Below are 22,232 nucleotides of genomic sequence, written 5' to 3' on the forward strand. Positions count from 1 at the left end.
GCTTGTTTAGGGACCACCAGCGAGTTGCTGAGCACCTCAGGAACTGGGCTGTGGCCGCCTTTTGATATCAAAAGATATCTCAAAGGCAAATATTGAGAAATTTTGGGTGGGGGAAGCTGGAAGGGGCATTTCTGGGGTGCTGGGAGCCGCCGCGCCGGCTGCAGCCGGGGAGAAACGCTTGATGTATTCCAGTGGGTGGCACATGAAAGGTGTGGAGAGGTCATTAATTGTGGACCTGGAGCCCCTGGCTGGCTCCAGGAGACCACCAGAGCTCCGTGGGGTGTTTGGCACTGGGACAGAGCAGCGCGTATTCGTCCTCCTCCTCCCTTCATCTTTAAATACCACCCTGCAGATTTCAAGGAAAAAAATAAATGCACTTAAAATGGCATCATTTTGTGGTGCCTCAAGGGCTATTTATATTTCTTATTGCTCCCACGATTTTATAGAATAGCCTTTTTCATGAAAACATCAGTGTGTGTGTGTGTGTGTAATTAAACCAGCCACCATCTTCAGAAAGCAATTTTATAGCTGGGTGTCGGGCAGGGGCACACGGGGCTGGGACCCAACTGCCATGAACCCTTTCCAGGGCTCTCCTGGCCAGCTCCAGGCTGATGTCGAGCTTTTCATCCTAACTCAGTTTTCCAGGCTGTGGTGGAGGCTGTAAGCTTGGTTTTGGGAGAGTTATTGTCTCCTGGAAGTGCCACGATGTCGCAGGAAAAGACATTTCTCAGCAGTGAAATGAGTTAAATGTCCAGAAAGCTGGTGCTCAGAGTGAACCAGATGGATTTGCTGCCCATCAGGTTTTTGCCTGTAGGTTTTAAGGGTAGAAGGTGGATTTTGGTGTTGCCCAGCCCAGCCCTTGCTGTAGCTCAGAGCTGGGCTCAGCCCTGGAGCTCTGCTGGCACATTCTCCTCTCCCATCCCCGTGGAAAATGAACCAAATCTCTCCACTTCCGACTGAAATGTAAGATGTGAGATAAGTATTTACTGGAAGGCTCCAGTTGCCAAATAGCCTGGAGACCCTTTCCTTCCTCCTGCACAAGAGCACGAGGTGTTAACTGCACCTCGGTGTGGTGCTGGGCTCCACACCTTCTGCTCTGACCTGAGATTTACACCTTCATCTTCTCCCCTTCCATACAGACCCACCCAGAGACACGGGGGCTCCTGTGGTGGGTATTTCTTCACTCCCACCACAAGCCATCCCTTGTAGCTTCGTTTCAAAGCTGGTGACACCTCCCTGGTGACACCTCCCTGGCACCGGGCGCGTGGCAGAGCTGAGGGGGGGGACCCCACGAGGGGTGGGCAGAGCCCTGAGCCTGGCTGTGCTTTTTAATATCTGTGCTCTAAGTGCAAATGGAGCAGGCTCCAGCTCCACAATGTTTGTCTTGGAGATTAAATCTGGAGAGCCTCCGGTCTCCAAGTCCATGCCGGGAAGAGAGGGGCGAGGAGGGGAGGGAGGGGAGCCCGGCCCCGAGGGGGCACACACCTTGTTAACCCTCTGAAAGCTGCCAGCTTGAAAAGGGAGGGTTGGAGGGCAGGGAGAGGGAGAGAGGGTGGGGAAACATGGGGCTCTGAGACAGCTTGGGAGAGGCTGGCACAGCCTGAGCTGCTGCACCTGCTCGTGAAGTCTCTGCAGGCAGGAATCTTTCCATGCTCCTTCTGCTTGGTGGAGCGTTCCCGTGGGAGCAGTGATGCTACAGCCAGGAGAATTCCTTCTGTAAGTGCAGAGCAGAGAATTATGGATGGTTTGGGTTGGAAGGGACTTTAAAGATCGTCTTGTTCCAGCCCCCCTGCTGTGGACAGGGACAGCTTCCACCAGCCCAGGTTGCTCCAAGCCCCGTCCAACCTGGCCTTGGACACTTCCAGGGATCCAGGGGCAGCCACAGCTTCTCTGGGCAACCTGTGCCAGGGCCTCCCCACCCTCACAGGGAAGAATTTTTTCCTTATATCTAATCTAAACCTCCTCTCTGTCGGTTTGAAGCCCCTGGTGCAGGGTCAGTGTGTGTGTGGGACCCTCATCCTGGGCTTCCCGTGGCTCGTGGCTTCTCCTGCAGCTCTTTCTTCAGAGGGCTGGGTCCTGCTCTAAGTGCTCTGCTGCACCCCAGCCCTTGCTCTCCATCACTTGTACCTTCCCCCAGCAGGTGGAAATGGTGGGGGGGCTTCTCCACCTGCATGTCCTGGCCCCCCAGGTGACTCAGAGCATCTCAGCTGCAGCACAACCTCCTCCTCAGGGTTGCCTTTGAGTCCAAGTGCCCGGGGCAGGCAGGAGGGAGGGGAAGCATGTCCCGTGTCCCGCTGCAGGAACGTTCCCAAACACTCCATGCCGTGTACAGGGAGCACTCCAAGTGTTCCTGCAGTGCCAGGGCTGGGCCTGCAGTGCTGCTTGTGGAAGGGATGGTGCTGGGTGCCCACATGCCTCTGGCACTCCTGGAGCAGGTAGGCTATGTTTATCCTGGGGCCTGGCCCCGGGGGCTGTCAGCTGGGGCTGGGCCAGCCAGGCTGAGCTGTGTGCTGTCCAAGGATTGTTGAGAGGCCAAGCCTGCTCCTTGTGCTGATGAAAAGCGTGGCTTCGAGCAGTTTTACCCAGTCTGAGCTGGTGGAGCTGCGCCAGTGGGCAGGGGGGAGCTGGGGGGGTTCCCCCCCTCCTCTGTGGGGTGCAAGGCGGGTTCAGCACCACCCTCTTCAGGGAGAGGCTTTGAAGAGCCTCAAATGGCTGGAGCTGGTGGGTCTGCCCCTGGGCATAGGGTGGGTGAAGGGGTGCAGGTAGGGATAGATGCCAAATTTTCCCCTCTTATTTTTGTTGCTTGAAGTATTTGGCTGGTTTTAGCCTGCAGTGGTGTGGGGATCTGTCTCCCAAATGACTCTCTGGTCTTGGTTTGGCACTGGGGACAATTTGCAGAAGAAAGACCATAAAGGGTCTGCTCCCCACGTGGCTCCTTTCCCTGAGTCCTTCCCTGCCCTCAGCAGCCCAGCACGTGGGATGGATCAGCTGGCTTGCACGTGGATCTGCATCAGGAAGGGATGTGTTTTCACCTGGCCACATATCCAAAGGTCTCCAGCTCCTCTGAGCACCCTCCTGGATGTGGGGCCAACCTCTCCTCCAGCTTCTGCATCCAGCCTGGGAGGGAAAACCCAGCAGGCTCAGGGCTTGGTGGCTGGTCAGCTCTGCTCCTGCAGCCCTTGGCTGGAGTCCTCCCAGTTAATCTTAAGGGCAAAAATTTAATTAAATGAGATGTAGATCTCATCTGCTGGGAGTTCTCCTTGTGGGCACCGTGCCCTGGATCATGGCCAAGGCAACAAAGGGAGCTGGGAGAGGAGGAGGGTGGAGGGAGGAGGAAGGCTGGGCAGTGCTTTCCTTTCACTTTCCTCCAGCACTGGCCAGGTTTTCCCCTCACCTGCCCTAAGGATGGGGCTGGGATGAAGTTGTTCAGCCCTTCCCAAACCCCACCTTGGTGGCTTCAACTATAAAACTGAAGCCAGGAGCACAGAAGTGGGTGTAGCTTGGAAAAAATCAGATTTTGTGCCTGCCATCCTTGTATTATCCCATGAAAATGTCTTTCTTGGGAGCTTTCTTTGCTGCAGATTTGCTTTTGCTGTCTGGAGTGCTGGGAACTGGGAGCAGAGAGCTGGAAGGTGTTGGGATAGGTGGACAGGCAGGGCTGGACTGGGACCTACCGGGGATCGAGGATGGATGCAGGGATGGATGCAGCTGCACCCAACCTTCTTCCCCCTCAAATCAAAACGGTGATGTTGGGGACTAAGACTCGTTTTTGGGAGCAGGAGAGGCCCTGTCCTGGGCTGGACCTGGCAGGACCCCCTTGAGCTGCAGCACGAGCAGCCTTCCCGCAGGAAACACCCCGGCTCCAGCAGGGAGAGCCCATTAAAAGGGAATAGGGCAATCAATAAATCAAGGCACCTGAAAAATGAAACCAGGGGGTTGGGAAAAGAGGTTTTCTTTTTTTTTTTTTTTTTTTTTTTTTTTTTTTTCCTCAATTAAAGCAAACAAACCCCCCCCTGCAGGCGGGGCGGGCGCGGGCGCTGCGCAGGGCCCAGCTCAGGGTGCTGCTTAAATGAGCTCCGTAAATCACAGCTCTGATACCTGGAGGTGTTGACAGGGGAGCAGCTATTCCCCAGCTCGGGAAGGGAGAGGGCTGGGAGGGCCCATTTCTTCTGGAAGGTGGATTTTCTCCAGGAATCCATCTCTGCCTGGATCTGATGTTGGCATCAGTGAGGGAAAGAAGATGCTGGTGAGGGTGGGTAGATTGAGCCGAAGGGATTTATCCCAGAGGTTTTGGGTAACAAATACTTGGCTGTATCCCTGCTCTAAGCAAACCTGTTTGTCTCTGGAGTGTTTTCAGGCTCGTTAATGGGACCCTTGAAACTCCCTGGCTTTATATCCCAGCTGGCAGGTTTTTGGCATCAAACACTGGGATGCTCTTGGACGGGTGGTTGCACTGCCCTGTTGTATTTGCTGTTGTTGAGGACGTGGTCCAGTGGTGTCCTTGGCACTGCTGGGTTACTGGTTGGACTTGATGAACTCAGAGGTCCTTTCCAACCTAAATGATCCTGTGTGGGGAAATCGCTGCCTTTTGGCTTTCCCCTCCCCGTGTCCCAGGGGTGGAACATGGTGACTTTGTGCCGACGATGGGAGCAGGAATTCACGGCTCTGCTGCGCTCTGTGCTTTAAACTAAACAGCAGAATACCTGGAATGAGTGGGAATAAGGCAGGACCGGTGCCCAGGCGGTGTGTGTCCCGTGGCTGAGGGCAGGCCGGGGCGGGCTGAGCGTGCCCTGGCAGCACCGCCGGCGTCCTCCGGCCGCGGGCACCGCGGGCATGGCTGCTTTGCCCCGTAAAACCCCTGAGGTCTGAGCCCTTTTCCAGGTGCACATCCCTCGGAGCCCCTTCCCAAGCCTCTGGCCCAGGGATGGCACCGCGGGGCCGCTCGGGCGAGGCGTCGCGCCGAGGAACAAGGAGCTTTTTCACTTGGGTGCTTTTTTTCCTGACCTACATTTTCATATTCCTGCATCAGAGTTTTAAGTTTCAGCCCACTGGCGTTTCTCAGCCAGTAACAGTTTCAAAAAAATTCCAGATTAATTCTAGGAAAGGCTGGGCTGGAGGTACATTTCTCCGTGCCCTCCGCTGAGGTCACGGCATGGCTGGTGCTGTGTCCCCTCCTCCTGCTGGGAACCGTCCTGGGGGCCTTTTGGGGGTCACCAAACCCTCACCTTGACCCTTCCCCGTCCCAGGGTGGAATTTTGAGCCCAGAAGTCCCATGTTGTCTCTGCTGAGGGCCAGTGGGAGGATGCTGGGATGACCCATGAGGACCATGACCCGGTGTCCAGGGGTGATGCCCACCCAAGCATGGAGGATTTTCACTCCCAGAGTGATCAGCAGTGGGGTCTGTGGCAGTGGCTGTGTAATGAAACTACTATTTTTTTTGAAGTTGATTAAAATTATTTGGGAAAAACTGCTTTTCCCCAATTTTAACAAATTTGAATTAAGACAGAGACCTTTTTCTTGTGCCTTTTCCCTTTCTCTTGATACCCTGCAGGGCAGGAGGTGGGGGATCCATGTCTTTGGTCACTGTGAGTTAAAACTGAGATCAGCAGGGAATGAGGAGAGCCTGGAGCAGGGCTCCAAGTGGGATGAAGGCTCTGCCCTGATTTCCCTCTGAAGGTGAATTTAAGTTGTGTGTTTGTTTGAGGAGAGTTATTTTGATCTTGGGTTGGACTGGACCAACTGTGAGACTTGGTTGCTTTATCCGTGTTTTCTGTACCACTTGAAGGGGAGTTATTTAAATGTAGTAATTTTTAAAAATCCCTATTTTTTTCTGCCTCCCTGTTTTTATGCCTTACCATTTGCAAACAAAGGACCAGTGAGTGTATGGTGAAAACTTCTGCCTTGATTTGTGCACATAAAAGATTTATGTTGTTGCTCTCTGGTTTCAAGGACTCAGAAGGGGCAAACAGCCCAAATTTGCTCCCCTCTGAACACCACATTTCGAGTGAGGGCAGTCCCAGAAGGTTCCCACCCTTCCTCAGCACTGAGCCCTAATCCTGGCCCAAGGGCTCATCTCACTGCAGGTGAGAGGTAATTTTACCTCCTGATCCGGTGCTGAGGTGCATTGTGAGAATTAAACAGTGTTTTGCTGTGCTAATTTCCCGCCGTGGATTGTATAATTATCTTTTTATAGGGACGGGTGTGTTCCTGGCTTTCCTGCCCCACGGAGCAGTGGCTGTGCCTGTGCCTGGGTGGGACAGGTTCTGGCACACCTGGCTCTGGGATTTTGGGAAATGAGCTGGGGACTGAGGGATGGAGGTGCCCTGGAGACTCCCCAGGAGTTGCACTTTTTGCACCCCTCCAATCCTGAGCCTCCCCAGTTCCTCTCTTCAGGACAGCAAGCCTTGGTGTGTCATGGGCTGGGCTGCTGTGAGTGATGGCACTTGGAAAAGGAGTCTCTTGCACTCAGGAAGTGCAGCTGGATCGTGCCAGGGCAAGTTTTGCTGCTCTGGGATGAGTCCCACCAGCATCTCTGGGACCAGCAGTTTGCAGTGCACCGGGACAGGGATGCTGGTGGGATGGGCCTCACCCTGACCAGCTGGATCCCTCCCCTCCCTCAGGGGTATCAGTTCCTTCTGGATAAGAAGATAAAGATCTTAAAGCTGTGGTTTAAAGCTCCATAGGTGAGGCAGGATCCATCCTGCAGGGCTGGGTGAGCATCTCCCCCTGCTCCGCTCGTGCTGGGCGGCTGCGTCAGCTCTGCCTCGGCACTTCACCGGAATTCCATATCCTCATTTTTCATGGAAAAGAAGGAAGGGAGAGAGGGGAGAAGGGGGGCACAGAGAATTAATCAGCTTAGGGTCAGAACAGGAAAAAACACTGCTTAAATTGGTAATCCCCTGGGATAGAAATTAGCTCAAAGCTGCGAAATAAATGTGCAGCCAGATGGTTTTTCCTCCTTCCCTTCCTCCCATCCTCAGGGGGACTGGTCTCAGAGGGCAGAGGGGGGTGGCAGGACAGCACTCCAGTGTGGCTTTTGCATCCTTGTTTGGGATAACTCCCTGATTCAAAGCTTTCCAGAAAACACCTTCACCCAGATGTGAGGACTCTGGGCATCCCCAGGCCGTGGGGAGCAGAGCTCATCCCTGGGGTGGGACCCTGTGGGATGCACAGCCAAACCCATCACCTCCCTGGAGCCAAACACCGAGGTTTTGCAGTGTATTTCCCATCCTGTGAGCCAGTGCCTTGCTGTGGGAGTGTGGGAATGAGCACAGTACCCCCTGTAATCCTTTTTATCCTGGGGATCCATCCCTGCTGAGTTTTTCTGGGATGCAGGAGGTGCTGCAGAGCATCCCTCCTCTGCGTCTGCTGGAGCAGCAAGCAGGTGGAATTCTCCCTGTTGGTGAGAAGAGGAGGGGAAAGAGCCCTCCAGCTCATTTGGAAGAGCCCAGAGATCAAATGGCTCATCAGGGCTCCTGCTGATGACAAACCTGAGGGAGCTGCTCCTCTGCTCACAGCAGGGGCTGCTGCAGTTCCGGCAGGAGAAGCAAAAACTCTGGGAGATAAACGAAGTTCATGCTCAGGGAACATCGTTCTGCTGCTCAGGCCCATCCATCAGCCTGTCAGAGGGTTATCACTGTGGGGATGCTTTTAATAAAGGAGCAGAACTGTCATTGGGTGCCAGAGCCTTCCCGAAACCTGCGGCAGCCGCTCCCGGAGCCTGTGCTGGCCCAGCCTGACATCACTCCCTGCTTATCACCGGGCTGCAAAAATGAAGGAGAATGGGACTTTCTTCATTCTTTCACCTGCCTGTCAGTCTCCAGGTGACACATGGCTTTCAAGAAAGAGAGTGGCCTTTTCCTGCGGGGAAGGAGGGGGAAAATTGCTCGAAAGAGCCGGAGAGGGAGGCGGCACACGCAGAACAGGTTGGAGCGTGGGAGCGAGAAAGTCCTCGGGGCGTTTCTGTTGGGGGCTTAGCAGTGCTATTTTTAGTCTTCCTGAGGGTGAGCACCTGTGCTCAGGTCTGGGTGGGTTGGTCAGGGCTGGTATTTGAGGAGGGAACTGCAGCTGGTGCTGGGGGTGATGCTTTGGGAGCAGCCGTGCTCCGAGCGCATCCCGGCGGGACTGAGCTGCTGCCAGTGCTCACCTGCACCCCTGGCACCTCTCCCAGGCCCCCATCCTCTGGGATTGCATTGGCCATCACAGCCATTGCCTTCCATATCTCTGGAGAGCAGGATGCTGCTCTGGTGGCCGGGGGGCCTTTCCTGCACCTCAGCCCCTGCGAGTTTTTTCCAGCTGTCGATTCTTAGCAGGAGCTCTCAAATACCCTGTGCTATTTTTGGGGTCTCATACAGTCTGACCCCCTGATTGCCCTGAGCATCCCCTCTCCCCCCGTGGCATGCAGGGTGGGTGTTTGGTGGAAGGGACGTGTGCTGGTGACTCAGGAGGGGCAGGTCGGTGACTCAGAGCTGACAGCACCTGTCTGGGCCGCGGTTATTTATTAACACCTTACCAGAAAGGGCGGCCTGGGAACAAAGCACTTGCTTCGCTTCCTCTGGCTGAGGAGGTTTAATGACACCTCTCCTGAGGCTGTCTGGGCTTTTGGCAGGGCTCTTGTGTCTCATGCTTAGGTTGGTAAGTGGAGATAATCACTTTGGACTGAAACTCCGGGAATCAGGTTGGCTCTGGCAGCAGAGCCTGGTGGTTTAAGGAGAAGGCTCCGTGGTGTTGCAGTGCTGTCAAAGGGCTGCAGTGGTGTCAGAGGAGCCTGGGGGCTCCTTCATGGCCAGTGTAAAGCCTCCTGGAGTGAGGCACCTGCTCCAATCCTCGCACACCACTGTAGATGAGGCAGCAAAGCTCAGGACCCCTGACCTTGCCCAGGGAAGCTGTGGCTGCCCCATCCCTGGAAGTGTTTAAGGCCAGGTGGAATGGGGCTTGGAGCAACCTGGGCTAGTGGTAGGTGTCCCTGCCCATAGCAGGGGGTGGAATGAGATGATCTCAAAGGTCCCTTCCAACCCAAACCATTCCATGACTCTGTGATGCAGCACATCTCACGGTGCTGCTGATGGAACAGGCAGCATGGCAAGAATGTTTTCTCCAGGGATCCCAGATTCCCAACCCTGGTCACCTCCTGGTTGGGCTGTGGATGTGAGCTGGCCCACTGTGTGGGGTTCTGCCTGTGGTGGAGCAGCTGGGCAGGGAGGAGGAGGGGAGGAAGGAGTTGTGAGGAGCCCCATGTGAGGTGGGACACGTGTGAACAAGCAGAGAGTGATGGGAACAAGCAGAGAGTGATGGATGGGTCCCCTCAGCAGCACAAGGGTCACACCATGCCCCGACCTGCCCCGGTGGCTGCTCACAAGGGAGGGACAGTGGTGGCAGGGGACCCTCTGCAGGGGGCTGCCAGGGCTCGGGAGGACACCGTGTGTTGGCAGGCACAGGCTGTGACTCAACGGGGCCGTTTCATCTCTCTTAGATCTTTTGCTTTTTTACTTTTCTTTAATCCACTTGCCTCATTGACTTCATTTTAGTGGCTGGGTTCACCGAGGAGCACTTTGGTCATTAAGCACGTTGGGGCATGTGGATAAACCTGCGTCTCCGAACGTGAATCGCTTTAAGGCCGGGATCAAATCCTTGGCTGGGTGCGCCAGGCACAGCAGGATCCCAGAGTCCCTCCTGCTGCCCCTCACCTCCATCCTGCCCTGCTCCGTGCTTGGAAGGGATAAGGCCAACCAGGGTGTGCAGGTTGGAAGTCCCATCCCTTTGCGGGTCCCTCAGTGTGTCCAGGTCCCAGTTTCCCTCCACAGATGGGAATTTGTCAGGGCTTCCCTTCCCCTTTCCCGGGGTTGGGGCCAGGCTGAGCCCTGCCTGGGATGTGCGTGCAGGGGCAGTGCCACGAGGTGCTAAGGCAGCAGTGCTGGGACCGGTTCCTGCAAACAGGCTGTAGCTCCCTGGCTGCATTTTTCTGAATCCAGCCCTTTGGATGGGAAGCGTTTTGACAGTAAAAGTGGAACTGGGGCATGTCTGAGCAGGGCGAGGGGTCTGAGGGAGGGACACGCGAGAGGGAGCAGCAGGGAGGTGTGTGAGCCCTAACGGGAGCGCTGCCAGGATCGTTTCGCTGCTCTTGGTTTCCTTTCCTGTTTGCTGCCCACACCGTTTGTGCTCAGGCTGTCTGTAGATGCTGTAGATGCTCCTGTCCTCCGCAGCCAAAGGTCCCGTTCCTATTCCTGCGCTTTGCTCTGCTCCCGGAAAACACGTGTTTGGGGAGATGGGGCAGGAGGCAGATCCCATCTCGAAATGCAGGGACCATCATCCTTCCTGCTGCAGGCTCAGCAGCTCCTCCCGTGTGCGCTCTGGATGGATGCACTCCCTTTCCCGGGATGCTGCTGAGCGTGGAGGCAGCTCATGCCCTCGTTCCAGCGCCTGCTGCCTCCCCCCTGCCCTCCCGGGGTGTTGTGGGGGGCTCATGGAGAGAACAGCAACGCGAGGGCTTGGTGCTGGGGGATGTGCAGTGCTGGGGAAGGAGGAGGTTTGTCCTGAGAGGGGATTTGTTCAGGTCAGTGGGGTCTGGGCAGGGTGGTGTGTTCTGGGACAAAACAATGTGCTGTGTCCTACAGTGTGGGGCTAAACTGGGGCACCCACGTGCCATTGAGCATGCCTGGGCTCCTTTCCCCACTGAGGGGTGACAGTGTCCCTAAATCCAGGCAGTAAGGACGTGCTGACGCCCCCGCTGTGGGCAGGGGGCCATCCTGCAGCAGCCACCGGGCCGGGCACATCTCCTGTCGCCGGTGCCTCCATCCCTGCGGCAGTGCCGGCTCCCGCTCCATCATCACTTGCGGCCGCATCCCCAGGAGGGACCGCGCCGGCTTCGCGGGGTGGAGGCATCAGGAAGCGCCTTTGATCTGCGGGCACCCAGAGGCTTTGAAATGAGCCGCAGAGCTGCCTGCCCCGCCGGGGAGGGGAGATAACACATCAGAGCCTGCGCCCGGGGCTGCGGTACCGCGCCTTTATGGAGCGCTGATTGCTCCCGGCCGCGCAGCTCCAGCTCGCTCGGGGGAACTTCAAAAGCAGCGCTGGACCTGCAGCAACGCCCTGTGCAAAGAGTCCCGGGCCCGGCTGTGCACACACACGGCCGGGTGTGAGCTACACCCAGCGTGACAAAGCTCGGGGCCCTTCAGGTCCTCACCCTGCGGTTTTTGGTAGATCCTTCTGGCCCGCTGAGGTGGGTGTGGATTGGATGCAGTGGGGTTGGACCCTCTGGATCTTGTGAGTGGGCACTGGGTGCCTCTGGGATGCCACTATCAATAGTTTAGCTCCCTGTCCGTCCCAGATCCCGCTGTGCAGTGATCCCCAGAACCTGGGAATTTGGGATTAGTGCCTTGCAAGTCTCAGTGGTTCTCATGAGGTCCCTCTGGAGCGTCTTGGTGGGTGCTTGGTGCCTCTGGGGCGCCACCACCAGTGTCTTAGCTCCTTGCCTGTCCCAGGCCCTGCTGTGTGGTGGTCCCCAAGGCATGGGAATTTGTGGTTAGTGCCTTGCAAACCTCAGTGATGCTCCCGGGGCAGGGAGATGCTCAGAGCAAGGAGCAGGATTTGCAGCTGCTCCCAGCGTGTTTCCCAGCAGCAGGGGAGTTAACAGGATAAGTTGGGGGAAAGAGGAGGAAAAGGGTTTGGATCTCCTCCGCCCCCCCTGCCTTCCCCTGGCTGCTGCCATTTCATCAGGCTGTGTATTGGCCTCCCGAGGATGGAGCTGGGTAACACCACAACATAAACAGAACATCTGGAAGCTCTTAAAGGGTTTTATTTTTTAACACATTTACAAGAGCCAGGGACACTTGTGCAGAGAGTTCTGCAAGCTGGGAGACGCTGTGCTCGCTGCTTCCCCAAGAGCCCAAGGCTGGTGGTCAGGCTTTTCCCTGGAGGAGCTTGAGGGGCTGGTTTGTGCCTCCACACTGGATTGCTGAGGGGGTGGTGTCTGGGCCAGGAGGTGCCAGGCTTGCTTGCATATCCCTTGTGAGGTCCAAGGCAAACAGATGATAAGTGTGGTGCGAAAAATGAGCATAAACTCTACCCTTCTTTCCGTGTGCCCAAGGTTGATGCTGGAGCAGGATGGGGAGTCAGGAAGGGTTTGCTGGGGAGAAAAGCTGTTTAATGATCTTATGGAGTGAGCAGGGTGAGAATCAAAAAGCAGAGCAAATGATTTAATTCCCCACACGGGCTGAGAGCTTGTCTGAGCCAAATGGGAGCTGCTTGTGCCACGCTTAACAGTGGGATTTGGATCCTCCAGTTGATTTGAGAGCTTGCGGGTGGAGATCCTATGGATAAAGGGATAAATGAGATCCATTCTCACTCTGCTCTCTTGACTGTGTTTTCCTCTCCCTATCTCCTTGCAAATCTCTGTGGCAGTGGGGAAGAGGAGCCCCTTTCTGCCCAGGACAGCAGTGAGGGCACAGGGGTGGGCACTCCTCCTGTGGAGTCCTTGGCTCTATCACGGTGGTCCCTATGTTCTGGCTCTGTGCTGGGATGTTTAATCCATGACTTGCACGTCCCTTGAACTGGGTAAGGCAGCCCATGTGCACACAGGCAGCAGGAGCTGCTTTCCCTTCCTCTGCATTCCCAGATGTTTTGGGAATTGTTTTGTCTGTGCACAGGAATGGCCATTTGAGTTTCTTCCATCAGCCCCCGGCTCTGTCTCTTCTCCACCCTCGTGCTGTCCTGCACCCTCATCTGCTGCCTCCTGATCCCACAGGAGCCCAGCCTCGGGGCTGGTGCTGCATCTCCTCTTTTACACAGTGCTCCAAACAATTTTGCTTGCTGACAAAGAAGAATCATGACTTGCTCCAGCACAACCAGCTGCCTACGAGCCTGGACCTTCCGTTAACGGCGTGTTTTTCCTCCGCAGGGTCCGTGGTGAAGGCTCGGGGTGCAGGGACCCACGAGGGGACAGCCGAGGTGTCCTGCAGCTCTGACCGTGGCCAGAACACCCAGGAGCACCCTCCCGAGGATGGGCACTTCAGCTGGAGCGGGGGGACAGGGACATGGGGACCAGCAGCTCGCCCTGAGCTCGCCGGGACTGCGTGATGCTCAACACCTGCCAAAAACAGCCCCTGCACCCTCGCTGGGCTCCACAGCCCCTGCCTGGTGAGAGGGGTTTCCTCCCAGTGCTGACGTCGTTCCCCACTCCCACACAGATCCAAAGGTCTTAATTAGCTGCTCTCTGCTGGGCTTTGGAAATAATCCCTGTGAGCAGTGCTGGAGATGGATGGATGGCCAAGTGCTCTTGGGCCCAACAGCAGCTCGGTGCTTTTCTCTCTGAAGGACCAAGCACTCGTCTGGTGTGGAGTTTTTGGTCTTTTTTTTTTTTTTTTTACACCTTTCTGTTCTTCTTTCTGATGCCCTTTGGTGTTTTGGGTGTTTTATGAGGACGGCTGGACCTGCACTGGATCCTGATGGTGCCCGTGGTTGGAACTGGAGGCCTTTGGAAGAGCCACGGGGCAGAAGCTGAGTTGGTGATCGTGGTGCCCTGGGGTTTAAAACCGCCTGGCAGAGGCTCATCCTGTGCTCTGGGTGCTGGGTGCCCTCAGGAGGGTCTTTGAGCACTCACTCACATGGAGCCCAGCCCAGGTGGGATTGGGAAGCAGGAGTGGGGGATTCCAAACCTCAGCGAGGGGATCGTCACCATGGGGGGAAATGTCACCCTGAGAAACAATTAAACTTCTTAATAAAACCCACTGGCTCTGTGAGTGCTGGATGTTGTTCTCCGTTTGCCTTGGCTCAGCCACACTTACATCAGGGCCCTGTCCTGGGGCTGCTGGGGGGATGTCTTGGATTGTACAGGAAACCAGTGCCTTGGGAAACCTCTGCCCTAACAAAGCCAGACCAAGACTTTAATGCCTTTGCTTTGCAGAAAACTTCTCCCTGTCCTTTTCCTCTTCTCTTTCTGCAGCCCTTAACCACAACTGCCTGATGGTGTGGCCTGGTGAGCTGTCCCTAACACACCTCCTGCTCCAAAAGCCACTGAAATGCAAATTATTTCCCCTTAAATCCTGTTGTTTCACGTCCCTGGACTGCGTGTTCCCTCCCACCCTGTGCACCTGATGCAAAGCTCAGGAAGGGGCAGATCCAAGGAAAGGTGCAGGGATAGAGCAGGGAATCTCAGAGCCCTAATGTGGACTTTTTGGAGTTCATAACTAATATTTTCCTCAAAGGCCTTCCGTGTGGGTCGAGCAGAGCAAACACGGAGCCAGGCCGTTAAACGGGAAGGGCGTGGGGCTGCACTGCTATTTACCTGTGGAACCAGCAGGAAAACCTGCCTGTCACTCTTCCTAGTAAATACAAACTGGAAGCACGGACCAGCTCATGGGGATTTATTAGTTTGCTTTGCCAAATGCAAATATTAAGACTAGTTAGGCCGGCCCAGGGGCTGCCTTTTGCCTTTTGTGTGCTGTGCGGCCGCTGGCGCCTCTGGGTGCTGATAAGGGGGTGCTCTGTGCTCGGCCAGTTGTGCTCAGGGAGTTTCTTTTGCACCACTTCTGTGTCCCTTTGGCTCAGGACTGGTCCTGCCATGGGCTGAGCACCCGGGGCTGTCGTGTTCCAGCCCCCCCAGCCCCGACCTGGGGATCTCCCTGCTCAGCTGAGCTCCCCTCTGGCGTGTCCCGACCCACCACGTGCCCTTGGCACGGTTTGCAGCTGCTGTTTGGGTTTGTGGGGCCAACCTGGAGCAGGTGAGAGCTCCCTGTGCTTGTTTTCACTGTAAAGGGTAACCCGTGATCCTGCTGTCATTGAATCCCAGAAGGGTTTGGGTTGAAGGGACCTTAAAGCTCCTCTTGTTCCACCCCCTGCCATGGGCAGGGACGCCTTCCACTGTCCCAGGTTGCTCCAACCTGGCCTTGGCCACTTCCAGGGATGGGGCACCCACAGTTTCCCTGGCTAACCTGTGCCAGGGCCTCTCCACCCTCACAGGGAGGAATTTCTTTCCCAATATCCAATCTAAACCTTCCCTCCTTCACCTTACAGCCATTCCCCTGCAGTGCAGTAATTCCCTGCAGGGCAATCCCTGAGCCCGAGCCACCTCCAGCTCCAGGGAACACCATCCAGGACCACACCAGGCGTGGCTGGAGGTGCAGGTGGTGCTGGGAGCAGGGATGGCTCGAGGCAGGGATGTGCCCCAGGGCGCAGGGTGTGGAGGCTGGGGATGAACAGATGGGAGTGATGGCCTGGAGAAACCGGATTTGTTTTTCCTCGCCTTGTTAATGTGAAGATCCTGTTCCATAGAAGGCTCAGTGGGCAGAAGGCCCCTTCCTTGCTTTCATCCCAGTGCTTGGGAAAAAGGGGGAGTAGAGTCCAGCTGGGATGGGGAGGGTTGGGAGGAGGAGGAGGCCAGGTGAGCAGCTGGGGGAGCACACACCAAACCCAGCCATCCCCGCCCTCCCCACTTCCAGTGTTCCATTCTCATCCCGTTTCTGCCCCATTTCATCTGTCCCTGCATCATCTGGTGTGTATTTACAGGCAGTTAGAGATGCTTGTCTGGACGTTATTTTCCCTGCGGGGCTCGTAAAACGCATCTGCTGGAGCTGCCGACCAGCTCGGGGGGGGAGTGTGCAGGCCCTGCCCGTGTCCTGAGCCCGTGGCTGTGGGCTGGGGGGCTGCTGTGCCTTATTCCTGTGTTTGTTTTGACAGCTTAGCAGTGTCAGGCCGTGGCTGCAGGTGTGTGCAGGATGGATCCTGCCGGGATGCTGCGGGGCCACACGGACAGCGGCTCTTGGAAGCCTCTGGCAAACGCCATCCTGGCGGGGCCGGGGGTGGTTGGGCTTCCCTGCATCGTGGAAACACTCAGAGTGGGAAAGATCATCCAGTCCAACGTTCAGCCAGCACTGCCAGGGCCACCACTGGACCAACCCTCAGCTAAACCCGCCAGAGCTCTTTGAGGAGGAAGGGGTTTGGTTCTCAGTCACTTTCCCATCATTCACCATCTCTAAAACTGCCTCTTTTTTTTAATTGTGAAGAGTTTTTGGGTGTCACCTCCCAGTCACAGAATGGTTTGGCACAGAAGGGTCTTGTTCTGAGCCCCTGCCAGATGCACTTTTGGGCTGCACACAGCTTTACTCCCTTGTTTAATTCTTGCTTGAGGCTGAGCACCTGGGGGTTATTACTGACCCCAGAGCTCCTGGGAGCTCCCAAACCCCCTCCAGGTGTCCCCAGTCCTGGTGTCAGTTAAAAGCTCCCCACAGGGGCGGAGTCCAAGTGATGTGAGGATGCTTTGCAGGAGAAGCAGCCACTGGATCCTGGGAACCTGAGCAGTTTTCTGGGTGCTGGAGGAGGCAGGTGAGGCTGAACCTCTTCTCCTGCCCTCTCCACGTTGGACTTGACTGTGTAATCTGGAGCTAAAGTGGGTGGGGGGTTACGTGCCTGGGTGTGATGTTGCCAAGGGATGTAGTGTGTGAAAAGCGTTGAACCAGGAATGAAATAGCTGATTATTGTTTTTTTCATTTGTCAGACAACACAGCAAATCCCAGCCTGCTGTCTGTTCATGAAGGGGCTAATCCTTGGTCTTTTCCTGGAAAAATCTTTTCCAGGAACCCCAGGGTTTTCTAAATAGGGCCAAGCTTAGAAAGTATAATGGGAAAGGAGTATATTTCCCTCTCTCAGGTGTTTCTTAACTATATCTTCTGTCATTTCCACCTCTTGCTTGTCCCCATATGCTTCCCTCCTATTTTCCACCTTCTGCCCAGGAACTCTCCTCTGGGGAGCTCTGGTGTCCTGCCAGGACTGACCTGACTCTTCCTCCTCTGGCACCCAGCAGGGTGGGTGTTTTGGGGCCACGTGTTGCCCCAGCAGGGCTGGGGGTGCTGTGGGTGGTGATAAAACCCCTCGAGGAAGGGCTGTGGGGCGGGGGAGCCTCCAGCCCCAATCCCCAGGAATGCTGCTTAGCCCCAAAGCCGCTTGGAGCAGCGCTCAGAGCTAAGCCCTCTAAGTTTTCCCTCTAAGCCTCCGTGTTTTGGTTGCCTTCAAGGAGAGGAAATTCTGCTGCTGGGGGAGATCTCCCCTCCCTTCCAACAAGGGTGATTTTTGGTTGTTTTTTTTGGTGCACAGAGTTAAACCTTCAATATGAGCCCTCCCCAGTTCCCCCAGTTGCTGCTCCCTGGGAGGACTGGCCCTGCTCCCCACGGCTCGGGTGGTGGTGTCTGGGTGCTTGTAGTGGCACAGCCTTCCCAGAGCATGGTCTGACGTTCTCCCCCTCCTGTTAAAATTAACGTGCCAGCCGTGCCTCGCCCTAATTAAAACCAGCAAAGAGGACTGGTCCAGGCTGTAAAATTCTAGGACAGTTTTATGTGGAGCAATTAAAAGGAAGGTAAAAAAAAATTGTTAAGAAATTAAACACTAATTACTTTTTTTTTTTTTCCCCTGGCTGAACTGTTTTGGCGGTGGGGCTGCAAGTGGGATGCAAAGACCTGGGATGGTTGGTTCCCTGCTGCCATAAATCAAGTGGATCAAATGGTCCCTCACTTTTTAGCCGTGTAACTCATCTGCTGTCAATTAGCCTAAATCACATTTTTTCAATTAAACAGGCTTAGAGGCCTGATAGCAAAGCCTGGTGGGGAGGGGGGAGGGAGAGGCAGAGCCTGGTTGTAGGCAGCGAGGTGGAAATATCTTTTTAAAAGGTGTGATCCCATTTTAGTGTTTTCCATATAAAATATGATCTAAATGTCTGTGCTCTGGGGAGCAGTAAGAGCTGGAAGCCCAGCTGAGGAAGGAGCCTGTGCAACAGGGGGGACTGGCCATGGAGGTGGCCCGAAGGATTAAAGGGGAATCCCAGCTGGGATGCTGGAAGGAGTGACAGCAAAGCACTGACTGCAAGGAAACTCCTTTGGGATGGACTTTAGTTGTTCCCTTAAACTCCTGCCCTAATTCCCTTCAAGTTTTCAGGCTTGCAAAGAGGCTGCCCGTGGTGTGAGGGCTCCTTTGTGCTCCAGGGAAGGTGAAATTATCCCGTTGTTTGCAGTGGGAATGGGTGGCTTGCATAATACCTGGAGTGAGTTGCTGTTGGATGGTGAAGTAAACGCTGTTTCCTCTCTCTGTGTCTAGTCTTGCTCACTGAGTGTTTTCTTTCTTGACTGGAAAAGGAAAACAGGCTGTGAAGTACTTGGAAGGGGGTGAGGAAGGGCAGGGCTTGGAGTAAATGGCTCCTTTTATACCTGAATCTGCCCCAAAAAACAGGTAGATAAACCCTTCACACATTGGAAAGAACCATCGGGAGTGGGATGAGGAGCTGGTCCTGGCCCCAGGAGGAGGGAGAGGCACGTGTAGACCCCTGGTTAGGGGTCTACTTACTGCATGTATTACCTGTCTCCCTCCCCTCCCCCTGGAGTTTGGCCCCTGCTGGAGCCAGACTGTGCTGGGACAGTGTGGGGTGGCCCCTGGCTTGGCCGGGGAATGCTGAGGAGGTGCAAACGTGGGGCTTCAAAAGCCCCTGCAGATGCGTGGATGCTGGGAATGGAGCTTCATCTCCCTGGTTCAAGGCTTTGCAGGAGCTGATGCTGCCTGGGTACCCCAGGATGGGGAGGGCAGTCATGATCCTCCCACCTCTCCCTGCACCAGGGCAGGATGTGCTCCCAGGACCTCTGGAGATCCCCCAGTCTCATCCTGCCATGCCAGATGTTCCCCCATCAGCTGCAAGAAGGGCTCAGGCCTCCCGGTTCTGCCAACAAGCCCCTGCAGGTTATCCTGTTAGGAAAACCAGACTCATTTACTAATAAACATAACGTTAATTGCTGTAATTGGAAGGCTGGCTTCCTGCTGCGGGGACGTGGGTGTGTGCTGCCAGTGTGGAAATGCAGCAGGAATGTCATCCTGCCCAGCCCCTGCCGTGAGGGGAGGGTGCTCCTGTGGTTATTGTGGTGATGGGTTTGTATTGTGGGTTTGGGTGCTAAAAGAACAATGAGAAAACCGAATGTGTGTCCTCGGGGTAGGCCAAAAACACAGCCCAGGGGGTATTTGGGTGTTAAGTGGTGTCATTCTCCAGCGCTGCCCCAGGCAAGCCAGGTGTGATGCAGATCACCCTTCCTTCTTGCCTCCTGACCAGGTAACTGCCCTCAGCCTCCAGGAATAGCTTTGCTGGTCACTTGGAGGAGCTGGACTGGGGTAATCCAGGCTGAGGAATGTCTCCAAACCCGCAGGAAGGTGGTGATGCCACCCCACCATCAGTGCCAAAGGGAGCTGGAGGTGTAGGACCCAGGTGGCCCCTGGGGCTCAGAGTCTGCTCTGCCTTGGGCTTTGCCGACACGGCTGCTGTGAGGGGCAGAGGGAAGGACACCTGACTCTTAGATCTCAGCAGAGATGGGTTTTTCTGCCCTGTCCCTGAGGTTGTGGGATGGGGCAGGACTGTTCCTGCCATGCTGATGCCTCTGGTCTCCCTCCTGCAGTAGCTGCTGGCCCAGCTCTGCTGGAGATGAATCAAGCAGCAGGACCTTGGCTCTGGGAGGTCCTGGAGGGCTCCTGGCTTTGTGTTCTTCCTCCCGAAAAAGAAAGAAACCCACTGTCTTTGTGGTCCTTTGGTGCTGCCAGCAGCAGGCCTGGCTCAGGACCTCTGTTCCCACAAAAGCACCACAGTCAGGTCCCTCCACACCCCGGGGTGTTTTGGGCTGCACTTGGGAAATGGCTCCTGTGCCAGGAGCCTGTGTGTCCTCATGGATCCGCCGCTCCAGCTCTCCTGCCCTGTCCCGGGGTTTGCTTTGGAAAAGCAGCGCTGGTGGTTTCTGGAACGTGCTCCATCTAACCCACCATCAGAAAACAACAAACCCAAACCTGTAATTGCCTTTGGTCTTGAGCAATTTGAGCTGGGTGTGAATTGGCCACGAGGGCTCCAAAAGCGCTGGGAGCTCCAGGAGCGCTGCTGGCAGCGGCAGGAGGGAGGGGATGGGCTGTGGGAACCAGGAGCACCCCCACTTTGGCCTTGACCCTCCTTCACTGTCACCCTGCAGCCCAGAGAGACCCCACTGATGCTCTGGCATCAAATGCAGTGTGAAACCCCAGCCTGGCAAAGCCCCCTCTGCCAGCGTTGGTGGGTGAGCGGCGCCACGAGTCCTGGACCCGGCTGGGGGGGTTTGGAGGATTATGAGAGGTAGAGAATTAAGCCCTACATTTCCTGATTTCCCTCCTTTCAGCGGGGCTGGTGTGAGGAGAACAGCCCTGTCCCCTGCCCTGCCTCGCAGCAGTCATCGGAATTCCTTCTGGGAGAGGGGAGAGGGCGAAGGGGGGAGTGAGTAAATCTGATTTAATTACAGTGACACAACCTGCATGGCCTCAGCGGCTCCGGGAGGGGGGGGGTGGTTTAATCTGATTTGGAGGGGGGAGGAGGTGCAGCAGCTGCCCTGGCACGAGCGCCCGCCGCACATGACGGGCTTAGGGCAGCGCCAGGCACGGGCAGCGCCGGCCTGGGGGCACCCCCTGCCCACCCGGATGTGGGACAGGGATGGGGTCCTCAGCCCTTGGGAGTGCTCTGCTTCCCACCAGGTGCTGTTCCAGGATCCAGGCAAAGAGGTGGTTTGCTTGGAAGTGGTGATGCCCCATCCCTGGGGGTGTCCAAGGCCAGGTTGGATGGGGTTTGGAGCAACCTGGGCTAGTGGAAGGTGTCCCTGCCCGTGGCAGGGGGTTGGAAGTGGGTGATCTTTAAGGTCCCTTCCAACCCAAACCATTCCATGACTCTGTGATCTCCTGTCTCTCATATGGATCCCAACGGAGAAGCCTCTTTCCTCCTCCCCCATGACATCCACCTCTTGCATCCCAGTTCCTCCACAGCGTGTGGCTTTGCTCTGAGCTCTCCCCTCTGTGACTTCCCACTCTGGGCTGTCACCTTTGGGGCCAGTCTGGAGTGTGCAAGTGAGAAGGGTTTGTGGACAGCCCTGGAGCTGCATCCCCACCACGTGCCTGAGGGGTCTCCCCACAGAGCCAGGGGAGCTGTGCCAGGCTCAGGGATGTGCAAATCCCAGACCAGGAGCTCCAGACCACAGGATTGTAAAGAAAAAAACCCAAATGGCCCAATAATGTGTTTTGAGGTTCTTTTTTGTTTAGCTTCTGGGTTTTAGGCTTAAATTGGAGCTGCTTTGTTTGCTGTGCAGCTGGGAGGTCTGGGAGCCTTCCTGCAGCAGGAAAAAGTGAAATGCCTGCTGACTTGTGGGGGTTGGAGCAGTGCTGGGGTGAGGGCCCTGGACAGTGGCTTTTGGTGAAGAAAGAGTGAGGCACCAGCTTTTTCATCCTCTTTTTAAGCTGAGCCACATCTTCTTGGGAAAGTGCTGTGGTGGGGTGAGTGCCAGGACTCAACCCAGGCCTGACTGCCCAGAGCGCTGAGGCTTTGTATTTCTGCTTTAAAAATGCTCATTTTAACACCCCCTCAGGGGCAGCACCTTATCCCACCCCTCCCCTTGAGTGCCAGGAGGTGGGACACGTCCTCCCCTCTGGGTGGGACAGCAGCTGGGGCTGGAGCATCCCTGGGGTGCAGGTTGTGCCTGGAAAGCTGCTCCGTGCTGGGGAGGTGTCTGTGGGACCTCACCCAGCTCCAGGCAAGGGCTTTCTGCTGACACAGCCACCACCTGCTTTAATTGTGGATTATTAAGAACTGCTTTTATTTTAAGAAACTGGCCCCTGGTCACAGTGTGAGTCCCCCAGCCCTTTTCCCCACAAAAGGGGTGTTGTGCCTCTTACCTTTCAGGTTCCATTTCAGCTCCCAGCCCTGGTTGGGTAACCCAGAGCAGGGGGAGCTTTCAGAGAGCTCTCACCCCATAACTCAGCCCAGGCTCCAGCACTAGTGAGGTATTTTACACCTGCCAAGGCAGATAATTAATCATTCCTGAAGAATGAAGAAATGTTTCTGGGCCTTTTTTCCCCTCTTTTTTAAATTAAAGGCAGGGATTTTGATGCCCCTCTGATAGGGGTTTGGGGTGAGGAGTGTGAAGGCTTTGGGAAAGACAAGTGGGATGTGACTGGCCAGGCTGGGGGTGGTTTGGTGTCCATCTCATGGATTTAGGGATGTTGTGGGTCAGAGCCTTCCAGTGGCCTTTTTATCTTGTGTGTGTTGTCCTCTGTACCTGGGAGTGTCTTTTGGAGAGAGGTGATGCTGGTGGCCCTCACTGAAAGGTTGATCTCAGCTTCCTAAGGCTGATCTGGAGATGTTTTCAGGCTGGAGTATTTTGGAAATAAGGACAAGCCCCCTTGGAAAACCTACCTGCCAGGTTCCCAGTGAC

General features: G+C 55.7%; 1 protein-coding gene across 7 annotated transcripts in view; it reads left to right on the top strand.

Moving 5' to 3' along the window:
* The window catches only part of SLC39A11 (solute carrier family 39 member 11), a 251,285-nt gene that overhangs the window by 115,180 nt on the left and 113,873 nt on the right, over window positions 1–22,232 (top strand). For 4 of the 7 annotated variants that reach the window (XR_007629324.1, XR_007629326.1, XR_007629325.1 and 1 more), the window contains one exon: window positions 12,896–13,736. The exons of the other annotated variants lie outside the window; for them this stretch is intronic. The gene's annotated coding sequence lies outside the window, so the exon portion shown is untranslated. Of the gene's footprint in view, window positions 1–12,895; window positions 13,737–22,232 lie in introns of those variants that run through there. 7 annotated transcript variants of the gene reach the window in all.

This window comes from Myiozetetes cayanensis, unplaced genomic scaffold (genome assembly GCF_022539395.1).
Source record: "Myiozetetes cayanensis isolate MyiCay16 unplaced genomic scaffold, myiCay2020 scf22, whole genome shotgun sequence".
NCBI classification, from domain to species: Eukaryota; Metazoa; Chordata; class Aves; order Passeriformes; family Tyrannidae; genus Myiozetetes; species Myiozetetes cayanensis.